At 30.9% G+C, this 8,187-nt stretch overlaps 1 non-coding gene across 1 annotated transcript; it reads right to left on the bottom strand.

Annotated features, from left to right (window-relative positions):
- Positions 1–456: 456 nt before the first annotated feature.
- Positions 457–528, bottom strand: TRNAT-UGU (transfer RNA threonine (anticodon UGU)). Its single transcript has one exon. It is a non-coding gene; the product is annotated as a tRNA-Thr (tRNA).
- Positions 529–8,187: the final 7,659 nt, after the last annotated feature.

Below are 8,187 nucleotides of genomic sequence, written 5' to 3'. Positions count from 1 at the left end.
ATTTGCCCCCCTTGACCAACACAACCACCCAAAAAAATACAACCTCACACAGTGGCCGACGATATCATGATCACAGATATTTAAAGATTTTGATCTTTTCGTATTTGAATTTAACATGAGAGTTTTATATTGATGATCTCGCCATTAAAATTCATTGGATAACACTTATATTTTTATTAAAGTTGTAAGACTTAACGAGTTTTATGTTAATATCATCAACATAAACCCTTCATATTGCATACACCATGAGCGGATCAAAATCTTCACATTGTTGTTATCAATCAGTAGCGTTCTTCAACAATATATATATTTTGTTGGCAAATATGAATACAGTCGTGAATTATCATAGAAAGTAGAAACAGAAGAGAATATAATTAGATTTATGGAATTTCATTGAGGAAGGAAGTAGGGAAAAGAACAAAATCGGGAAACAAAATAAAAAAATAAAAAAAATATTGCCCTCACGCAGGATCGAACTACGGACCTTCAGTTTACAAGACTGACGCTCTACCACTGAGCTATAAGGGCAACTTGCTGTATCTTTTGTAAACGTTATGTAATAACATTTGCAACTAGTTCTTAAAGATCGAAATGGAATAATTTTCCGGTTAATCATTTATGAAGCGAGGGGATGATGATTGAAAAGTTTTAAAAGCTTCAACAATATCTTTAAAAAGAAAAATAATAATAAAGCTTCAACGTTTCCTTCAAAAAAAATAAAATAAAGCTTCAACGTTAATTATGTAAAATAATAAAATACAAACTTCAACAAGTACCCTTTTTTTTGTAAAAAAACTCCAACAATTATTTGGTATTGTTAGACCATCAATCCATCATAAATGATATATATAAGGTCCGGAGTTTAAACCCCGACGACCACAAAAAAAAAAAAACTATAATGAATGACACTACCAAAAAAAATGAGCATCATGACTGGGGGATCTCTCCATTCAAGACATTATACTTATGAGATACCCTCATTCGAAAAACAATAATTTTTAATCCTTAATAAAATCAATGTCTATATTAAACATTTTCTCTTAATTGGGATATGTCAATATTTGCCATTAAAATAAGAGAAATGATATTTTGACAACCACTTTTTGACAATTTTTGGACAACTTTCTCTCTCATACTCACATGATGTTGTTATTCTCTCTCTTCCTTTTTCTCTCTCCATTGTTTTTGACCAATAAGAAGTGAGAAAAACAAGGTTGTCAACAAAGTTGTCATCAAATGGATGTCAAAATATCATTACTCTTAAAATAAATAGTTTTACAATATATGTGAGACCAATAGATGTTAATGTTATGAAGAGTTATTGGTGGGATCCATTCAAAACTTTTGTTAGAGGTGTTGAGTTGAAAAGATTGAATGTTTATTAAGTACCGTTATTAAAATATGATAAACGAGTGATGTGTATATATGAGATTCTTTTAATTACTAAAAATGTAGATTCTCAATTGCAGATGCCACTACTAGAAATAAAATATTCCGCAACACCTTTTGGTCAACGACAATTAATATGTTGCCAATAATATGCATACAACAACGACTAATCTATGTCACCGTAATAAGTTATTATTTTTCTCAACAATATGTTTATCGCTGGAAAAACTGACTTATCCCAACAATAATTATTGTCGTTGTAAATAATATAACCCTTTAATACACATGTAACAAAGGTCTACCAAAATAGAAAATCCTTAGGAAATCAAAGGTTAAGGATTGGTTCCTTTTTGAATAATAACTAGAGTTGGGACTTTGGGGATAAATCATTGAGTCTCTTGGCCCAGTGAAGAGATAAGCAAGGGTTAGGAAACATCTTAGGGATAAATCATTGAGTCTCTTGGTCATAGGAAAAGATAAGAGAAGATGAGAGAAATTAGAATTTATTTTCATTGGTCATGAGAAGCGATTCATAAAAAGGGTGAAATTAGAGTTTATTGTTGATGGCTAATTTCGTGTAACACTTGTTTCTCTTTGTAAAGAAACTCTTTGATATGAATTGGAGAGATCTATATCCTCCAGATGCAGGTCAAATTTGGATCGAAGTGGATGCATAAATATTGTCGTGTTCTTCTTCTCCTTTATTTTATTTTAGTTAATTGTTTGCAATCACTTTGGTTTGGTTGCGGTTAATTTTACTCTGCACATTAAAGTATTGGTGTTAGTTTTGTATTTCACAGCAACTGGGCCCACTGTGGGGCGATTGGAAGGCGAGCACCATAGGTACCAAGTGTAATATCGAGAAATTCACTAGAGACAATAGTTGTTGGGAGAAGGAAGAAGGTGGAGTATCTCGTATTGGAATCTGATGGACGAATTGACAAGTGCACCAAATTAAAATAAGTAATAAAGTAGTAAGTTATCGTCTCCACATGAATTGTCGTTCCACTTAACAATTAACAAAATTTATTTGTTTATAAACACAATTAAAAGAGTATATAGGTTTTGTTTGCAATTTTTGAATTGTCTTGCACAATACGAGATTAGGTTTGGTTGATTCAAATGATTAACAGTGATTAGAGTATCTTTGAATCCCCTCTATCTTCTTTGTTGGAATTAAATTGGTTTACTATTAGTTATGACATTGCCTTGATAAACAAAAAATTCTAATATGATACCGTGATGTTACGGTGAGATGTTCGAGTATTTGTGCCTCGACAAAGGCTATACTTGCAACTTCTCCAAAAGATGAATCATAACCCTAACAATCATACTCATATTCAATTAAAAGAAATTAATTTAGAAAATAAGTAAATTTCTTGTTCGGGCACCAACAAGATAGTCAGTCATATACCTTAGCCTATAAATCAGGTTAACCACTAGTTGAAAAGTATTGAGATTGGAACATATAAAAAATTAAATCAAACAATTGAATCATAAACTGAATATACAACTTTATTAATTGAATCAAAAATCCCAAACCAACACTAAGCCAATCCCAAATAGGTTAACCCCACACAAATCAATATTAACACTATTTCTTCTCTACTCTGATGTATAATATGAACTACGAAAATTAAACTTCCTTAAGAATCTATATTAAATTTAAGGAAAATGCTGACGAGTGCCCTAAGTGCACACTTTAAGGACTTTATATAGTAGATTTTTATAGAAAGTTGTTTATTCAATGGATCGAAAATTGAAGTATTGGATTTCAATGAATAATTTTTTAATTAAGAATCCTTAAAGAGTGTCTTTAGGACACTCGTTAGAAAGACCCTAATTTTAATCCCCTTTAACTACATAATAATTGTAACCAGCTGATCGTTTTTAATTCCTTATTCATAGTTCTATGATGATATTCGTGCCCTCTTACGTCTAAAGATGCAAAATGGATATATATGGGTGCGGATAGTATGATATTCGTGTCCGCTCCATCCATGCGAATATCTGTTAAGCGGATAATCCACGAATTTTGAGGTATGCACGAGTATATATATAATATATCAATAGTATATATATATATATATATATATATATATATATATATATATATATATATATATATATATATATATATATATATATATATATATATATATATAAAGTAAGGTTTTTTTATGTTGTGTCACTTCCACATTCATTCTCCACATTTTTAATTTTTATTTTATTTTTGAAAACTAATATTTTATTTGGCATAAATATCTCAACAAACTTTTGATCTTATCCACTCAATATTTCATTTAAATTTTTTATTGAATTTTAATATTTTATGTAGCGGAAATATATCAACAAACTACATATAATAATAGTCCTCGTGAGCTTAGCTCAGTTGATACGGACAATGCATAATATATGCAAGGTCCGGGGTTCGAATCCCGGCCACCACAAAAAATAAAACTACATATAATAATTTCATTTCAACAAAGTTACATATATGATCTTATTTTATGATTAAAAGACTCCAATTGTTTTTTTTTTTATTATAGGAAAAGAAACTTCAATTAGTTACTAAGTAATCTTTTAACACCGTATCATTCAATTAGTTTTACTTTTTAAGAAAAAAGGCTTCGATTAGTTATTATGTTATCTTTTACCAACATATTCTAATACAAATGTTAACTATAAATAAATGAATTTTTATAATCACATATTCACATATTTTGAGCACAAACGGAAACCTTAAACCTTCTTTGAAACTATTATATGGTAAACTTATCAATGCTCATTAATTAATTGAAGATTGGGTTGATTATTTGTGTGTTTGCTAGTAGGGGTGTTCATGGGTTAGGTCAACCCAGGAAACCCGGTCAAACCCACCCAAAAATCCAAAAAAATGGGTTGGGTTGGGTAATTGGGTGGGTATGGTTTCTAATAATGGAAAACCCATAAAAATAAATGGGTTTCGGTTAAAACCAAACCCAAACCCAAAAAACTCACTTACCCAATAATGTTAATATTTTTTATCTTTATTTTCATAGGGTAGAAGAAAGTTATATTTCCAAAACATACAGATTGTACCCTATATATTGAAAATCAAAACATACCAGAGTTACAAATTAATATGTTGCACTTTTTGGTTATTTTGATACTAATGCAATTTTATGTCATGCAACTTTAGTTTGTTGCAAGTATTTTATGATGAAGTTTATTATTTGATATTCTATGATGCATAAAATTATAATAAAATAAATTAAACATTTTTTTTAAGAAAATTAAAAAGTAGAGTACTATTTTAAAATAAAATTACGAGAACTTGTCATTTAGTCATTTAATATTTAAAAAAATAGAAAAATAAGTTGGGTAACCTATTACCCAATCCAACCAAACCAAACAATTAGTGGGTTTGCCCAAACCCACCCAATAGTATAACGGATGGTTATTTTACCTCACTCAAACTAGAGTACCCTATTTGGTTTGGTTTTGGGTTTGGCCAAACCCAACCCAAACCCGCCCACGAACACCCCTATTTGCTAAAGTCCCCTTTTGGTGTACTAATATCATATGTCATGGACAAAATCTTAAATAACTGGGATATATGGCCTACATGACAAGCTGGATGCAATCTGATCCTAAGAAAATGCTACGGGAATATAATTTAAAAACCCCTCCATATGGTTTTGATCGGATGTTCTTTAAAACTCGTTTAGGAACGAGGTTATCATTGATTTTGTTTAATTCAGCAGGTGGACATTTTGGAATGAGATTATCAACACGATTTTGTCAAAAAGAAATACGTCAATAGGATGGAGAACCTCCGAAAAGAATCGATTGTAGAACATAATTATGTACTCAGTCAAAATAACAATATCACTTATTAACTTCAACTAACAATTAATCATGGAAAATAAATCCAGAATATTTGAAAGTGAAGCACATTATTAACACTAAATTCATTTATACTAACGAACAACCATATATAATCACAAGTAATTAAGAAAGTATATATACCTCGTCCATGAAGAGCGTTCCTCTCTTCCCTAAGTTCATCAGAAGTTGAAATGAAAATGCGGTTATTACCACCAGGACGAGCTGGATTCTCTGATCTTGCCAATGTTGAATTGTTCTGCATGACTCGCCAGTTTGAAAAACAGTACTAAACCTCGATCTAGGAGGAGGTCGAGGGGGATTTAGCCTGTAATTACTCGGTGGTGGATCTGAAGGAGGAGGTGGTTGTCGTGGTGGTACAGAACTACTAGGCATCCCAAGATTAATAGTCGGAACACTAAATCGATTGACACGGCCTCCTGGCAATAACCTTACATGTATAGGCAAAAAAGAAAATAGATCAAAAGAAAAAGGCCAAATACAAGTTTCTTCTACATCGAATATACATCACACATTGTACAATAAAAAAGAAAAGACTTTCAAAAACATTCACATACAAATTGTTTCGCGATATAATAATTAAAATTATAAATTAAGATTTATAAAAAAAAAACAAATTGGAGGATGATAAAAATGTTATGTTCCTTAAAAAAATTATGTATTTAAAGAATGTATAGCACATTACCAGCCGGCCACTAAACCATGTCAATTGGATGGAATTACTGGCAAATTCAAATGAGAAATAAATAGTACTCGTCAAAACAAAACTAATCAATTAAAATTCAACTAACGTTCCCAAAATAAAATTAAAATAGGTGAACACACACATATATAAATTTCATAATTAGTACCTTATTGAGACAAAATCATGTCACCTTCTTCATGTTTAATCAAAGAAATCACACTCGTTGAAGATACATTCGATATTCCCACAGATCGAATCAAAACAGGGAACAAGTACAAATACATGACGCCTTTGACGGCTTTCATTCAATACACGCTTGTGATGAGAATCCATGGATCCAGTTTTGTTCCGACGTTGTTAGATCTAGATTGTAGAAAACAACACAAGATTAATAGAAGAAAATAATCCCACAAAAACAAATATATGATATCAACGACGGAAAAATAATGACATTGATTAGTCATATGTATAGTTTTAGTTTGAGTAGAATGAGATGGAAATAGACTTACCCTACGATCCCTATGCATCAGATAGAGTCGTCATGCTTTTGGATAACGGCGGTGGTGCTTGCAACTTTTGTCAAAATGTTGAGGGCGGCCACTTATATAAGAGGTTAACCGAAGATTAGGTCGAAATTAGGTTAAGATTTTAGTTAATCTAAATTTATAATATAATAAACTAAAATAGTAAATATAATTTTAGATTATAAAATCATAACTTTAATTAATTTCATCAGAATAAAATAGCATACAATTTCAAAAAAAAATAATATACATATTGAAGTTATGCAGGCCAGATCTGAGGCAGGGTGAGTATGGCGACCGTCTTAAGCCCAAAAAAATAAGTACGAAATTTGGGTCCTAGCAAAAAATTTGGGGTTCATTAAGCCTTAAAACAATTACCTCATTTCTAAAGGGAGGTGTGATGTTAGTACGTAGTGGGCTTAGTTTTTTGTTAATGAGAGTTCAAATCCCTAGCCTTCCACCATCCCAAACCCTTCTGTCAAAATCAAAAGAAACCATCCCACATCTCTTATTTGGAAAAGTTGTAGGTTAAACAATTGAGGGTTATATGTTATTAGACATGATTTATGAGAGGAGATTTTGATTCTTATTGGATAAATTATGAATTAAAAAAAATTGCACAACTTCTAAAGTTGCGTTTTCTCATAAGGATTTGTCCGATGTTGATACAAATGATCTTTTTTTAATTGAAAGTGTTTCAAATGTCTTTGCCAAATATGTCAATGTCAACATTTGAAATTCTTGAGTTTATCAAAGCCGTAAATTGTTATTCGAATGTTCAATTGCTTATCGAATCCCCTTAACTATGCCGGTGACAGTGAAAAATGTTGAAAGAAGTTTTTCGAGGTTAAAGTTATTCAAAAATTACTTGAGATCGAAAATGTCACAAGAAAGATTGAATGGTCTAGCCATTTTATGTATTGAGAAAGACGTGATAGAACATATTGATGTTGACACAATTATTAGTGACTTTGCATATAGAAATGCTCATAGGAATTGTTTTGTATGAACATTTGAATATTAAAGAAAAAACTCAATGTATTTTGTATGTATTTTGATGTTTTTTTAGATAATTTCTTAACATAGAAAAACTATCATTTTCAAGCAAATTATTTTCACACTTTAGAATTTTTTTTTGTGTATTCGTTATTTAGGACCAAATTGTAGGCTCGTCCTAGGCCACTAAAATCTCAGAAATGGCCTTGAAGTTATGCCTTACCCACATGAGCGAGGATCAAGTTATAGAAAGTTGCTTAGAAAGTTGTTATTTCATGAGCAATCTCAAACTTAAAATTTTGTCGAGCTTAAGTGTGTGTTTGATTCTTCGATACCAGAGAACAATTTTGAATACATTGATTTTACAAAATGGGTTAATATATGTTTACCCCCCTATAATATAGTTGATTTCCGATTTACCCCTAGTAAAAAATTGAGATTCCAACCTTGTAAAATGAAGATTATCCACAAATACGTGGAATCATGCGAGTTAAATACCACACCTAAAGAGGAAGCAAATTATATCAGCTTTGACCAGTGACACTCCATAAAGAAGTGTGAATTTGTCTCATTGTATAGCCCACAAAACACACACAATGGATCGCAAGTTATTCCTTTTTTAAAAGATTATTTTTTACTGGTAGCTTTGCATGTAGAATCCTCCAAGAAAAATGGACGAGTTTTGGAATACTTTTTATTTTACTT

This window comes from Medicago sativa, chromosome 4 (assembly GCF_051527215.1).
Source record: "Medicago sativa cultivar Bolivia chromosome 4, Bolivia_mono, whole genome shotgun sequence".
In the NCBI taxonomy this organism is placed as follows: Eukaryota; Viridiplantae; Streptophyta; class Magnoliopsida; order Fabales; family Fabaceae; genus Medicago; species Medicago sativa.
This window is presented reverse-complemented; position numbering and strand designations above follow the sequence as displayed.